Here is a 15,546-nt window from a genome sequence, read left to right on the forward strand (position 1 = left end):
ATGCTAGTGCTTCGCTGTCCCTTGGCGTGCGCAGAAGCCRCCTCCTTAGGGCTGCTCCCGGGAGCCGCGGCTCTGCCGCGAGACGCACAAGAGCYGCGGGACGCGTTTGCTGGGCCAGCGAGCGCTGTTTGCGTCCGGCACTTGGTCAGCATCCGCTGCTGACTCCAGCATTAGCGTAATGGCATTAGACCGCGTCGCTTTTAAGCACCCCTCTGCCTGCAGACTTCTTCTCCCTTCCGCTGCTTGGACGCCCAAGCAGCCCCCGACAAAGCTGCTAAGTGCCACCCGCGCAGCGCAGCGCCCCGTGCCCGAGCACGCGCCCTCCGCGCGCTCCGCAGAGCGCGTCCGGCTGCACGAGCATCGCTCGGTGGCAGAGCAAGCCATCTCCCGCTGCTGTGAAGAAGACGATTTCACAGCTCGAGCAATAAATTCAACCTGCCCCCTACCATCGCYCTCTCACAAGGAAATCCTTTATTAGAGGGGTGCGATAGAAAGAATTAGCCTCCTTTTTCTGGATGACGGCCAACGCAGAGAGAGGTCAGACGTGGCAGGGAGCGACTGCGAAAGGTTAAGCGAAGTTCACTAAAAGGCCCYGTGCAGATTTGGCTGTCTCAGCATTTTAGGGCTTATGTTAAAAGCCCGGAGCGCCGGAGAGCAAGCAGGAATGTTTGGTAGGTACAGCTGGTCACCATTACGAGAGCAGGTTGCCAGCAGTGCTGTTCTTCTGCCCGCTCGGAGTAGCGAATGTCTTGTAATGTTCAACTGCTGTTGTAAATGAGCCAGTGAGCCACACTGCAACGCACGGCGTGTTTGCAATACAAAACAATATTTGTCATTTAACTGGTATGCTGCTTGCAATAATTATTCATTTTTGTATATTAGAAAAGCTAAAGGCTTCCAGAATGTTGTAAAAAATGTAGACTCCTATAAACACTTCTACAGTTTTATTGCATATTTCTAAAATCTGTTTCGCATGCTTAATGCTCTGGCAATGGAAACTGTGCAGGAGTGAGAGAGGAAGAACCTGATGCATCTCAGTAGGAGTCTTCTGACTTCCAGAGATCACAACCAAAGATTATCTGGAAAAGGCATCAGTGAGCATACTGGCCTCACACTTACCCGGGTGAAATTAAAGCCATTTARTCCGACAAAGCAAAAGTTGAGTTCATGGGAAATAAACAAGGAATTTGATTCCATACTGGTATTTACTGAAAATTTCCTTACCAAGTCCTTCATGCAACTTGGCATGACAGGAGTTCTAGGAAGATGTTTGCAATAAGAAGCTGTCCTGTTGGGCAAGAGTATGAACTCTTGCATAAAATTTAGTTGCTTAAGATTTTTCTGAAAAAGGTCCTAGTTCTTGTACATCTGTACGTAGTTTGTCTAGGCATGCAAAACGAAGAAAACCTGCAAGTCTGCAGTGCTGAAATATCAYTGCATTTAAATACCAGAATTTACTTTTTTAGGAAGAAAAGAATATAAAATGCCTTACAAACACAGGCCCGATTCACAACATTATCACAGTTGTTTAAATTCTGACCCTGCCTCCCAGCTCCTAAAATAAATTAACGTGACAGCAGTGGCCCAGGCTATCCTTATACACAGTAGCTGCAGAACTGAAGATCCCAGATTCGGAGCATTTGGGAGATTTTGAAGCTGGAGCTGAATGTCTCCCTTCATACAGGGACTTCTGAGGYACACTTCCAGATTCGAGGCAGCTCTTCGCTTTAGTGGTTGGACATAAATCCAAAGGACCTGGGTTCTGGCTAACGCCCCTCACGCCCGCCGCAGCAGCGCACGCGCCTCTCCCAGGACGCGGCGCGGTGACTCGCAAGACACAGCAGCGCCGGGCACGGAGGCGAGGACAGCGGGGGCTGAAAGCCCCGGGCCCYCCACGGGGCAGAGCCCCCTGCAAGGAGGTTTTGCAGCTTTTCCRCTGTTCCTTAGCACGAGCGTTTTGGCAGAGCCGTGGTCCAGGACGCAGACAGAACCTCACCTGCTGCACTACGAGCCCTCTCTCCGTGCTCCTTCGGAGATACCCTTTCTCAGGGCTGATAAAAACGCTGCTACTGCTTTTCCCCTGGCTCTGACASGATCGGTCGTAACCTGAAGCACTCCGGCTGGAGGTAACAAACACTGAAGAATGATATTGTGCAATATTCTGGCCAAGAATGTTTCCATTGTGTTCATGGCAAAGTCTTATTTTCAGTAGCCTACTGTTTAAATGGATGAGCCTGAAACTTGGCACAGAGGGTCTGTTAAGGTGTACAATTATTCCTGTTAGTATCATTTTGCAGCGACTTTAGTTTAGCAAAGTTATTTTTGGCAGGCATGAATCCTTCTGGCTATCAGTAGCGTCAGTACATTACGTTATCTATTTTTTGGCATGAGACTCATTTTAAGTTCTTATATTTAGGTACCACATGCCCAGTTACTATTCCTCCAGGCTGTTTCCTAGGAAATTTTACTAAACATACAAGTTCCTGCAAGAAGACAATAGCTCCGGAATGGCTGTTTATAGCAGGTGTTGGAACTGCTCCCTTCTCYGCAGTTTCAGGGTCTTTTTATATCAGCTGAATGAAGGCAAATAAATATTGCCTTGCAGAGAGCAAATTCCAAGTGCTCCTTGCACGCTGTGCACCGGCACAGTAAGACTGCCCTTTCTAAAAGCAAAGGGGCAATAATTTCACAACAGCCATCCCTAACTCAGGACTTTATTCATGTGTTTCCCTTCCAGACCTAAACACTTAGAGTTGAATTCTTCAAAGTGCTGAGCATCCACAGCCCCCAAAAGGGCAGGACAGTCCACTGATGCAGACACTCGTTTGGAAACTCATTGCTGAGCTGTGCCCACTGGGAGGACCATAAAAGAAGATAATTTGCTACTAAGGAATAGTAGCAGGGAGATGGGCTCCCTGCTCCTAGTTCAAATTTCCTATTTCTCCACGAGAATCAGTACTGCTCCTGTGCTGGGCAGCCGCCACCAAGCCCAGCTAAAGCTCTGTCAACTTTTCATGGCTTGCCTCAAGGGATTCTGTAATCCTACTAGAGTGTTTTTCAAGATTTTGTGTAGCTTCTCAGCTATACTGTGTTTGGAAGTCTGTTAACTGGCACTTTTTCCCAACCCAGGCTCAAAATACAAAGCAGGTTCAGGGCAGTCTGCACAGCATTGCTGAACTGTAATGTTTTTATCAAAGCATTTATGTAAGATGCTCATAAACGCCTGCAAGATGTCCCCTTTTGAARTGCACCATTTGAGGGACTACAGCAAATCTCCTTTGCTCAGATCCAATATGTATCTCTGCCACTTCATTCTGGAATAACATACAGGAATTCTGGCCAAAAAAAAAAGCCTGTCTACCGCTTTCCTACGTGAATTAAAGGGTCTCCTTACAGGGGCTGAAGGCAGCACATTCAAATTCTGCAGCGTTGTCACAACTCCGCTCTGGTATGCTGAAGAGACGGAGTTCATGYGGCCAGGGGAAGGGGCAGGGACCGTAAAGGGTCTTCTCTGCTCTCCCTTCTCTGCTGCTCYGGCCCGTGAGTCCCCAGCTAGTCGCACTGCTGTCGAGCGCCCTGCACAGGAGTCAGACAGGGCTGGGCTAAACATGGTTCTCAAGGGCCACTTTAGGCTCCATTAGCTTAGGTATTGCATACCTGGAAAAAAAAGAAAAAAGAAAACGCTATCACAGCTATCAGAGCACTCAGCCTCCATCGCAACTACTCACGCAAACGCGTGAGCAGAACCAGGCCCTGGCAGCGTGGTCCTCCAAATTCGAAACCTTTTTCAGCAAACATTCCTTTGGACTAGGCGAGTTGTGCCTAGGTGCGTGCTGCAACCACACTAGACCACTCGTGTCAACTCTTTTGATTAAGCATATATACAGGCGAGTTTGGTGAGCAAACTGTAAAAAATCAGTGTATGTTTGAAGTGGTAGCTGACGGGATTGGGGGAGRTACTGTCACAAAACTGAAATTAGCTTGGCCTTCTGGATATGCAGCCACTAGAAAAACCAAAATGAAAGGTTTCCATCAAGTGGGGAGGTCAGCCTTCCATTTCCCACAGCTGAGATACTGCAGAAGTTGGAGAACYGGGGGACGGAGGCGGGGGGTGGAAAACCTGCTCGTTAGGTGGCATTACAGTAGAGCGCACTGCATCACACATCCCAGCACATCTGACACGAAGCAGAGAAGAAAAAATCCCCGCAGAGAGGATTTGGTAAGATTCTGCAAGAAATCGACGAGGCTTGCCTCCCAGCATGTTGTTGCCTATCAGTTTCAGAGAGAGGAAACTCAAGAAAAATATTCATTTTTCAWAAAAAGACAAGAGCACCAGCACAGCTGTTCCCTGGGAAGCTCTTGGGGTAACTAACTGGTCCTTCCCTGTAGTGCATGGGGGACTGGAGCCACACGGTCCTTGGAGGTGGCCCCTACAATGCCCACAAACCCACGGCGTGCCAGCCGTGCCAGAGCCCACGCTTGCAATTGCTCCTCTGCTAGAGCATGCGGGGCCGCACATGAGATGGCCACACCAGAAAAGGGGTGGGGTGAGACGCAAGCACTTACAGCCAGTCTAGAGACCTGTCCTTCACAGGAGGGCATCTTCACAGAAACAAGACAGACCACAAGATACAAAGATTTTTCACTAGACATGACCTGAGCCTCAAGAAGGTTTCATACTCTTGTGTGTTTCTTGTGCTCTCCTCCGAACATCTGCTGTTGGGGGCAGCAGAGTGCCAGGCGGACCTTCGGCACGGTCCAGTACAGCCGTTCTTACGGGACATCAGGTGCTGAGGCCGTGGGCTGTCTTCATGGAGCACTCCGAAAGCGCAAGCCAGGCTGAGGAGAAAGCACCTGCATGTAGTACTAATGTAGGTCTTGCTGCTCCAACGCCTGTGCATAAAGAAATACCTCAGAGTATTTACCAAAAATTGCCGGTGTGTAAGCTATAATTTAAGGGGACTGGCAGCAGAGCTAATCCATATATGCATATTTCAGTTTGAGAGCTGTTTTGACAGCTCTTTGGTAACATCCCATTTTAGGTTCGCTCTGCGAACACTGTTCAGCAGGAACTATTTATAGATGAGTAAACAACGCGTCATACGCAATCTGCAGGCGAACAAYTATGGTAAAGAGCGGTTTGTCCGAGCTGACTGTGGCGGTTATCTTTCTGCAGCGGATTAAAGTGGTTCCGACCTACTGCAGAGCTGATCTGCGGATTAGGGTTGAGCACGAACCTGCGCTCCTGGCGAGGGGAAGGGCTCGCCGGCCAGCACAGTCAGCTGGCTGCACTGCGGCCACGGAAATACCGAATACCACGGAAATGCCTCCTCACCCCCCAAGCAGGCCCTCGGCAGGGAGGCCGCTCCGCCGGCGGAAGCGTGCGCGTGAGCAGCTGCCCCGCGGCGAAGYGAGGGCCCTGCGGTTGGGCCCTTGCCGCGGAGGGACCGGAGCGATGCCGGGCTTTCACAGAGGAGACGAGCACGCCCGCAGGTCCTCGGAGCGGGTCGCTCGGCCGCTGCTCTGCGGCCGCTAGCGCTAAAACGCAGAGGGAAGGCAGCGCCTGGGAAGGGCAGCCGCTCCTCGCCCCCGGATCACCGGCCGCCGCTCGCACGCAGCCCGCGCTCCTCTAAGCTCTTCAGCCACTAAGAGTTTCCACTGGCGGGCACCGCCCGCCGCTCCTCGCCTCCGCGTCTTTCCCTGATGTCAGATTTAACCGGACAGCAATCGATTTCACGCGAAAAGCGCCCTCCTGCCAGAAACACATGCACTGAGGAGGCGCAGGGCCGGGCGGGACGGCCAGTCCTTCCTCTGCTCCTCCCGGCGTGACAGCACAGCAGTGAGGTTAAACAGCAGAAGGGCAGGGCTGCAAGGTCATTTTCCTGTTGAGAGTCTTTCCTTGGCAAACAACAGCGGTTTTCACGTGATCGCGGCGCTCACCCCCCCCACGCACACAGTGCTTGTGTGTTTAAGCRGCAGTGTCACCATGTCACTCCCTTTTCCATCTGTTAACCTCCAATAAAGCTGTTTTTAATAATCTGTTGATACTGAATTAATAAGGATGCTTGTTAAATTCAAATTCACTATGCATTTAAAATGCGGCTATTTGCGAGCGCGCACCCTCCAYACGTGAGGCGGCTGCGCGTGCGGACCGGCCGCGGCCCCTGGTCACCGCCGAGCACCTCGCGTGTCTCGGCGCCCCGGAGAGGCGTTGCTCACGAGCGAGGCATCGGGGCTCTCAGCACGCAAGGGGAAGTGTGCTCCTCACCGGAAAAGCACGGACCCAGGCGTTATTGCGTTACAGCTGTGCCCAGGGGCTCAAGGGACCTCGGGGCTCCCGGGCGCCGGGCACGGACCAGCACGCGGGCAGAAGCGCTGCCCCGAAGAGCTCCGGTCTGAGGAGGCARGCAGGCTACGGGGAGGAAACGGCGGGCGGCAAGGGGACGTGACTCAGGCGGGATCGTAAGGCAGGTCAGCAGCAAAGCTGGAAACCGGGAAGACGACCGCGGTTTCCCGATTCGCAGGCGATCGTCCCACTAACCACGCCGCGCGGCACGGGTAGTTACACTGCAGCAGCCTCGCAGCGTGCCCCTGCCACGCAGTCCCGCCCCGACGATCATCACCTCCGGTATAATTTAGTTGCAGATCACAAACTCAGCATGAGTCAGTAACGGCAGCTCTTGCAAAAAAAGMGCAAACAACAAATTTGTTTTGTATAAATACAGGAATTGCTGAAGGATACGTGAAGCAATCCTTCGGCTGCTCTCAGCTCCACAGGGCCGCGGCCTGGGGCTCCAGGCATGAAAGAAGGTACAACCCCCCCTGGGAAAACTAAGAGAAGGGAAAGAGAAATGATGGGAGCTCTGACGAGCCCGACCTGTGGGGAAAGRCTGAGAGAACTGGGTTTGTTTAGGCTACAGAAGATAAGACTGAGGCACAACATGACAGCACTTTTAAGTATGCAAAAAGTGGCTACAAAAAAGAAGGGTGTAAACGRCCAGTGACTATTGTGGAAAGGACAAGTAATAACAGGTTCACATTTCAGCAAATCAAAGTTAGGTTAGTCATCTCTAATAACTGCACTAGATATTCAGGAGGCTTCTGAGTTTTCCATCTCCAAATGATTTCAGGAATATGCTGCACTGACTTCAATCAAGATGAGTTTGGAAGTTAATCCTGCCTTAGGACAGGCAAACCTTGAGGTCTTTTCTGGCCCTGTTTTTCATGATACTTGAAATATACTCTCACTTCTTAGCAGGGCAGACTTATAACCCATTTACTACAACATGCCACAAAGTAGTCTAGATGGAGCCCTGGTAGAAGCCTGAAGGCATCTTTCAGAGAAGGAAAGAGAAAGAATAATCCTGATGTCTCATAATGAGACTACTTAAGACTGCACTGGACATACTCTAGGTATAAGCCAAATGTTGTCCCTCTGACAGCAAGCCATTAAAATGGCATTGAGACTTTGCTCATTACTGCAAGTGGTTGCCCTTGCAAACGTTTGCAGTTAGATGATGCCCATTCCACCTCTGCCAATCTGCACTTGAGAGCTGATGCTTTCCTTGTCTCATGTTACCTGTAACGTTCTGCTATCCAGAAAATACCTGCAGCTACACAAATGAAATCCCCTTGATTAGTACAACATAAGTAACTGCAACCTAGTCAGCTCTCTTACTGCTATGCAAGGATGTCAGCTCATCCTTAGCAACGTGCTTATTTTTGTTCTCCAGTGAGGACACTGTTGGTTATGATGATGCATTTTTGCAGAACAAAAACACTGACAAGTCACTGTGTGTGCATCTAGAAAGTTATTTCCAGTATTACAATCTGGAAAAACAGCAGTAGGAACTCACACCAGGCAGCGGTTTCATGGTTTCCATTTCCTTTTGCAGAAGGCGTAGCCTTACAAAAAGGGCAGGTATAGAGATATCTGATCTCACACACAGATTTGCCACTTGCTGGTTTCTCTTCAGAAAACTGAAGCATGTTGACTTTGTCCAGGCAAAATAAGACAGGGTTCACACCTGCAAGGAAAAGGAAATCTACCCCAAATTCATAGGTCCAGACTAGCCTTCCAAACACCTGCTGCTCTGCTCGTCCTCCAGGCTGGCAGAGGGCTGCTGCCCAACTACCCCCAGCAAAACGGCACGTCTGACTCGGCCAAGGTCCCTGCTGGAAACTCTCGTCTTGTTGCCCTACAGCAGCTCCACGTCCTGCTCCATGCAGCTCCAGCGCAAGGCCGGGGCCTCAGCCACGTGTCCCCCCAGGGCGCAGRAAACCCTGAACAGGTTAGCTGCAAAACGTCAAGCTCCCCAGTTAGTTGCAAAGGTGTGCAGAGCCGTTTCTAAGCTTTGAGTAACACCTCCCTCTTGTTTTTGTGCTGTTTGTAAGGGCAGCAGTAAAGAGCTCAGATCCTACATGGAGCCTGTGCTATACAAGCAGGAGCCGTCCTTTTTGCGAGCTCTTTCCCCCCTGCTCTCAGAGCAACCTGGGAAACAAAACCTGAGCACAGGTTTATGGTCCCTGCCAGGCCCAACACTAACCCACGCGGTTACTGCATGCTAAATTTATAGACTTGGGCTCCCAGCCTCACCTGGGCCCTCCAGGTCACCCAGAGCCAACTTCCTCCTGCAGCTCTGAGACGGTCAGAGAACTGCACAACTTCTTTTCACTGCTTTTTCAAAGGCAGACGCAGGTCTTCATGTGCTTTTAGACACTTTGTTTCATGTCCCATTTGTTTTTCACAAGTTGGGTATTGTAAAAGCAGCTGAGGATGCRCATATGAAATTACTCTCTGTTTGTGGAAAAGTTCTGTCTCCATTTCTATGCTGCTGTGTTCATTTATAGGACCAGCACGGGTGAAAGGCTGTGAAGCTCTACACTGCACAAACAAAACAGTAAGCAGTTTCCCCTAGCTTAGATATAGAAAGGTCTCTGCAGCAGCTTTTTATTTATACTTGATTCTGCTCATGCCACCTTCGCATTTCTTTCTGAGAAATGGCAAGATGTAATTACAGCAGAAGTTCTTGCGGGAGGATAATGGAGAATTTGGAGAGTAGGTGGGATAAGCGCAGCAGGCAGATGGCTGCTCTGCCAAGCAGAAAGTGTTCCTCTGGATCCTGCTGTCGCTGCTCGTTTCAGAGAGCACATCCTCTGCAAGCAGCCTGCAGCCTGCACGTGCACGGTCACCTTTTTGTCAGCTCCAGATTAACTCGGCTAGACAGGAGGCTGCAGTGCCCACGTAGCAGCACCAGTGCACACCAGAGATCTCCCTGCAAACCCCCTACCYGAGCTGGCCATGGGGCAGGGTTAAAATTGGGCACGTCAGTGAGCTGTGGTCTGGTGCCCGATGGGCRCAGGACCGTCCGAGCTGAAGCAGTGTCTGAAGGGGCTCGAGCCGAAGTGGCACCAAGGAGGGGCTTCCTCCGGAGCAGCCCCGGATGCCAGAGCAGGACTTGCTCCCAGTCAGGCCAGAGCTCTGCAACAAACTCTTCCAGGATCTAAGAGCAATCATGGCATTCATGCTAAGCATATTTCTTTGACCTTGCCATATCAAACATAAATATACAACTCCACAGATATTTGCAAAATAAACCAGAACATGCCCAAACAAGAATCTGCCGGCCTTCCCCCAGCTCCAGGGGGGCAGACCCAGGCCAGCAGACAGAGTATTCCTTCTGCTTCGCCCTCCACCATTGCCAGCTGCTCACTCTGCAGCTCAGCAGCCGTGGAAAAGGCTGCCCAGGACAGCCCAGCATCCTGGCCCAGGCAAAGCACACCCCGACTCAACCTGCCAGCGCCCCAGCTTATGTTACTGGAGTTCGTGCAGAGTCTCGATATTAGCAGAACTGGGAGCAGGGCTTGGCCTTTAAAAACTGATCCAAAGCCAAGTGAGTCCAGTAAAAGCCTTCACTCATGATAAACATTAATGAAAAGGGGACCTTTGAGTGGTATGAACAGCTGTAGCAAATAGAAAGTTTCACCCCAGCTTGGTCTTATTTCTGTTGCAGGCACRGTAATATTTTATTTGTTAGGGATCAATTGTAGCCAGCTCTTGGGCAAGGACTAAGTCYGTGTTTGCCTCAACCAACTCCAGCATGAAACACAAAGCTTTCGAACAGCCCACCCACAYGTGTTTCCACATGGATCCAATTTCCCTTTGGGGAGCATCCATCCCCACATATACCCTGACTCCCATTTAAATATTCACAGACATCCTGCTTTCTCTCTCTCTCTCATTAATTCAAGTTTTCAGAGCCAGCTCTTGCAGAAAGCGCCCGTCCAAGGGCCGCCAAGGCTGTCACAAGCCGGCCGCTCTGGAGAAAGCCTTGCAAACCCTGTTCAAGGCAGCGATTCTCCAGGAGTGTCGGCAGGCTGTTCCTGCCCGCAGCAGAGAGAGGCACCCTCGGAGCGTGCCCTGCCAGGAGAGGCCGTGCTGCGGCGCCGCTCGGACCTTCGGCGGGCACGTGGCAGCGCCTCCGGGCTGGGATAGCACCAAGGGGGAAGGCACTTCTCAGCAGCAGCTGCCAAGGCCACGTTTGCGGTGCCTGGGTAAACCTGGGACCATAGCATAGGCTTTGGCAAACTGAGAGCGAGATGTGGATTACTCAGAAGGTCAAAAGCTCTCCTTGTTTTTTCCCCGCACGCTGTCATTCTCTAGGAGCACCTTCAGGAGGGCGCAGCACCCCAGGGCTACGTTCCCCTTCTCGCGAGGCGCCGAGGGAACTGCTGCGCGCGCAGGCTTGGCCTCCGAGGACGGCCGCAGCAGCGGCCCACAGCCCTGCTACCAAGGCCTGCTGTCGCGAACACAGCTGCTCCCAGGAACTGGTACATTTTTCAAGCTTGTTTTCCAAATAATARGAAATATGGAACTTTTTTAAAACAATTCACATTCGTATTTCAGAAAAAGCCCCAGCTGAAAACAACACGAGCGGAGCGATCGTCCATGAGAGCAAAACCCAACTTTTGCTCTCGCTGCGAGTCGGGCACTGAACTTTTAACTTTACCAAACTTCTGTTTCATTTAATTCCCTGCCGCCAAGAGCAAAAAGATTTTTTTTTTTTTTGAATTTTTTGGAAGCACTCTGAAACAAGAATATTTTCTTATAAATTACTCCTCAGGCAACTCCCTAATGTGAATTCCTCAAAGTGAAAGACTGGACAAGACTTTTCACTGTCTTGCCTGTTTGCACGCAGGATAAGGTGAACATCAGTCTAAGTACAGTTAAGGAAAATCAGAAGAAAACCTTGATGCTGGGTAAACAGCCGAGAGAGACCTGCAACCGCCCAGCCGCTCCGGTCGCAGCTCGGAAGGTGTGTTTGCGCAAAATTTGCACCTGGGGTACACGGCAGCAATAAACCCATAAAACGTTAATCTGTCAACCAGCACTCTCCTATGGGGATTTAGCCACTCTGTTTCAAGAAGCTAATGATGTGAAAGAACTCATAAATTTACTTGATACATAAAACAGGGACCTAGCCAAGTTCTGCTTTATTTGCAACATCCATTAGCTTAATTGCTAACTACARGTATACGTTAGAGGACAGAGAGTGTGGTCCAGTGTATAGTCTGCTAGGTAATCCTAACTCACTGTTTTTTTCCTCAAAGGTTTAATAAAGGAAGTGTGGCCTTATCCAGTGTAGAGTGGCTATAGTTGAATTCAATTAATTATTTTTTAAATCCAGACTAAGAGGCAACATTTTTCAAAAGCCTCCCCAAAAATAAACAAAAGACAAATGTTTTACGGTGTGCCCACAAATTCCTAGCCAGTCTTTCTAAACACTCGACATAGTCATTAGAAGACTGTGTGAAAAATAACAGTCATGCAAGAAACTAYGTGCATGAACAACTTCAGCAGCTGCTCCTGTGTTCTGGTACAAAGTGTATATTTGCATATTCTAATGTGATGCCACAAGTTGAATGGAAAAACACAAAACAAAACAAAAGCTTCCTTTTGAGAGTCATGCCCTCTCGCAAAGTGAATAAGCAGCAGGTTAACGATCGCAGAGCCCCACTGGATCACTCRCTTTTCCTGATTTCCAGGAGAGCCAAGGAGGGAATGGGTCCTTTCAGCATTCACTGCTTCCCAGGAAGCTAATGTGGAACAGTTTGCTCTACGTACCCACTGCAAAACACTTAAAATGGTTATCACACACTTCCTAGAGGATGTGAGAAAGGCAAGACAGAATTATTTGCCCTCTTGCAGAGGTGAAGTGACAGCACGCGCAGCACTGGAGCTCGTCTTCGCAAGAGCATTAAGGAGAACCTAACTCGCTCAAGACACCCACTGCACGAGAGACTGCTTCTCCCTCCAGGCCACGGCGCGGCTACCAGCCTCTCAGCATTACCAGGCATCRGGGAGAGACCCCGGAGCACGTGAGTGTATGTAAAGCAGCACCTGGTTTCACAGAGACAACCCCCTCACGATAAACTCCAGTAACCACACCTGTGGGTTTGGACTTCTGTGGGGTTTTGCATACTCTTATTTAGCCAGCTCTGTTGGTGTTTTCTTACAGTTGGCTTACAGCTAATTCATTTCCATTTCCTAGGTTTCTTCTCCTCCCTCTCTCAATTTCTATTAGGGTTTTTTCCCCAAKGGTTTCCTGATGGCCATTTCCTTGAGCACGTCTTATTATTCTGTCCCGYTTTTGTTCCCACTCCTTACCGGCCGCCTTTCACTCTCCCTTCCTCCTCCTCACAAAAACCAATTCTCACTTTTCTTAGATCACTTCCTTGTTTCCTTTTCACTCTCCTCTCCTCCTACTCCCATCTCAGGAGTTTCATCTAGGGCTTTTAATAACCTGCCCATTTCTCCCACAACCCAGTGCTGGTTCCCAGCTCTGGTGGCTTTGGCAGGAAATTCTTYGCCAGGCTGTCCCAGACGGAGCGCCAGCCCGCGTGCCGGGGCCACGGCGCGCTAATTAGAAGAGCTGTGCTGGGTTTTAACAAAGACCCCTTGGTGCAGCAGCAAAGGGAGCCTTCAGCAGTAACAGAGCAGTCTTTGCAGGGAGGGGAAGAGCGCAGCCACCTTTCACAAGCAGCAGAACAACCTTGGAGGAAGAAGGAGGTTTCCTGGGGCGGGCAGGCACATTGTCCTCGGCTCTCTCCAGGCGCTGGTGACAGCCACTGTAACTGGCAGTTTGCAGCCAAACCGTGAACTTACATGACCCAGCCCCAACACCCAGAGCTTGCTCTAAACTTCCTTCCACCCAGCGCTTTGTGAGCTGATGAGAGGAAGGAGAAGGAAGAAGAAGAAAAAAAAAGACTCCTACCTCTGCAGGCTGCTGGGGCAGCATTTTATTATTATTATTATTAAACTCCATTAGAAAGCAGGGGTGGTTTGGCAAATTCCCACACCATGGCACACAGCCAGGGAGCTCGAGTCTGGCAAGCTGCACTTGCTAGGCCAGCAAGGTTGCATACCTCACGCAGCGAGTATCGGCCTGCTTTGTACCAGGGACTCGCCTCCCTCCCAGCAGGCGCTTCTCAAAGGGCCAGCGCAGAAAGGACCTGTCCGTCACATGGCCTGGATGAGTGRAGGCACAGCATCAAAGAGGTGCATTAGGCTGCTTGCCAACTAGGCGTGATAAGGGGCTGATGGACACACACGGATTAAACCCCCTTAAAAACCCGGAGGGCAGCGGACAACGCAGGTCTCTGCTGAGCTGCAGTTTGCAGGGTAAGGCTAACCCAGAAACCGTCAAGAGAGAGCTTGAGCTGATTCCATCAGGAAGTGTCACTGATGTCATCTGGGCAAGCGCTGACGTATCCTGTGAAGCCCCAAACCAAAAGGAAACGCACTATTAAATTTGAATTGCAATGCCTAATTATTCCAACAGTTTTTGTGAAGGTCTGAGAAATCATAAAGCTATCAAGCCTGGGTACACATCTGACCTTGCACTGTGAGCAGCTGGCACACTGTATGGCAGCCTCTTGACATATGTGTTCCCAAAGGCAAAGCTTATTCTCTAGATCAGCACTGGGGTTGGAAGTAGGTAGAGCAGGAATCTCTTAAAGAGGCTTAATGACGTGAGTGCCTGTACCGGCAGAGGACTAGACTTGATGATTCAGATCCCTCTTTGTACTGCGTTCCTACTCCTAAAGCTTGTGCTTCCTTGACATGCAGAAGACTTGCAAATTGCTCACACAAGGCAAGGGCTAGGCAGGAAATTTGAGTAACACATCACCGTGAAYGTGCAGATAACCCATGGCCCTGAGCAGAAACATCTGGTTGCCAAAGTCCTAGATCCACCACAGGACACTCAAAATGTGTTAGTCACCAGCACATGCATCTGCAAAGCACACTGGAGGATCTGTGTGTGGCAACTGAATCAAACTGAAAACGTAACTTGGCTAGCGCACTAGTACATGGTGTACTCCAGCACAGAGAGCAGAGYTGCAGAAGCAGGAATGCCCATCCGTGTCAAACATAGCTGTTAACACAGTGCATTTCTTCCTCTGACTGCTTTGCTTTATTCTCAACTAAAGTTCATTCTGTTGTTGCTAAAGGATACAACCAACTGTTTAGAGTCCTGCTGGAGTGGTAGCAACCCTCCAAGCGTGACAGGAAGGGAAGCCTGGCAGGAAAGGACCTCTGCAGTGGACAGATGCTGCTGCTTGTCTCAAGCTACACTGTTGATCTGCAGGAAAAAAGCTGGCTTGCTATGATAGTGCCACATCAATGCCACAGCCTGCCAAAGGTTGAAGGTGGTTTAACAATCACCTGGGAAGGAGTTTGCCCTCCTCTGGTATGCGCACAGGACAGAAAGCTCACAGCTGAGACCAAAAGCCTTAAGAAACACGCTTATTTTCATCCACTACAAGACTTACTCAGGCAGGCTATGCCAAAATGGTATTTTTGTACAGGTAATTAGAGACAGCCCCTTCCTCTCAGCTATCTAAAAGACACTGCTGGGCCTGTATGTGTTTTCAGTTCATACGTTTTCTCCCTCCCTCTCTCGTAAGATCAAAAAGAGRCCCCATATTTAACAACAAATCAGCAGGAGTCCCGAAGGGCATGTCCACATTGCAGCCATTTTGCCCCATTGCTCTGTCAAACTAGACATTAGGTATCAAAGCAGATGCAGAATTCCTTCCCCATYCAGGTTATGTTGTTTGATGGGAATGCCAGCATCTCTAACCTGCCCTGTACCTTAAGGCTGTGCCTAGACTGCAGTATGGACAGGTGAATGCAGGAGAGGTTCACTAGGAAAACCAACAAGGCAGGTACAGCTGGGCACCAACACTGGGACACAGCATCACTGATAACACTTGACTTGGATGGATTGCTTCTAAGGTAAAGAAAGAGAGAAGTTCAGTCTTGAAGCCCATCCATGCCTTGGYCAGTCATAGCTGAGGCAGTCAACAAGTCCAACATGTGTCCATGTAAACAGCAAACAAGAACAACTTCCTTCATGTCTAGTAACCTGAGTCAGTGTCCTGTCATGAGTACATCAYGGTGTTACTGTAGGTCCAGAAACCTATGATATTTAGATGCACAGCTTATTCATCTTTAAAACACTGCTGAGAAAGATCTCAAATCCA

General features: G+C 50.0%; 1 protein-coding gene across 1 annotated transcript in view; it reads right to left on the reverse strand.

The window, feature by feature from the left end:
- Nucleotides 1-929: 929 nt before the first annotated feature.
- TIPARP (TCDD inducible poly(ADP-ribose) polymerase) overlaps nt 930-15,546 on the reverse strand; it is a 68,813-nt gene continuing 54,196 nt past the window's right edge. The window contains exons 9-10 of the transcript XR_014895754.1: nt 4,567-4,893; nt 930-3,657 (exon numbers count right to left, since the gene is read on the reverse strand). The gene's annotated coding sequence lies outside the window, so the exon portion shown is untranslated. The remainder of the gene's footprint in view (nt 3,658-4,566; nt 4,894-15,546) is intronic.

The sequence above is a fragment of the Rhea americana genome, unplaced genomic scaffold (genome assembly GCF_003343005.1).
Source record: "Rhea americana isolate MKP2758 unplaced genomic scaffold, rheAme1 scaffold_202, whole genome shotgun sequence".
Classification (NCBI taxonomy): domain Eukaryota; kingdom Metazoa; phylum Chordata; class Aves; order Rheiformes; family Rheidae; genus Rhea; species Rhea americana.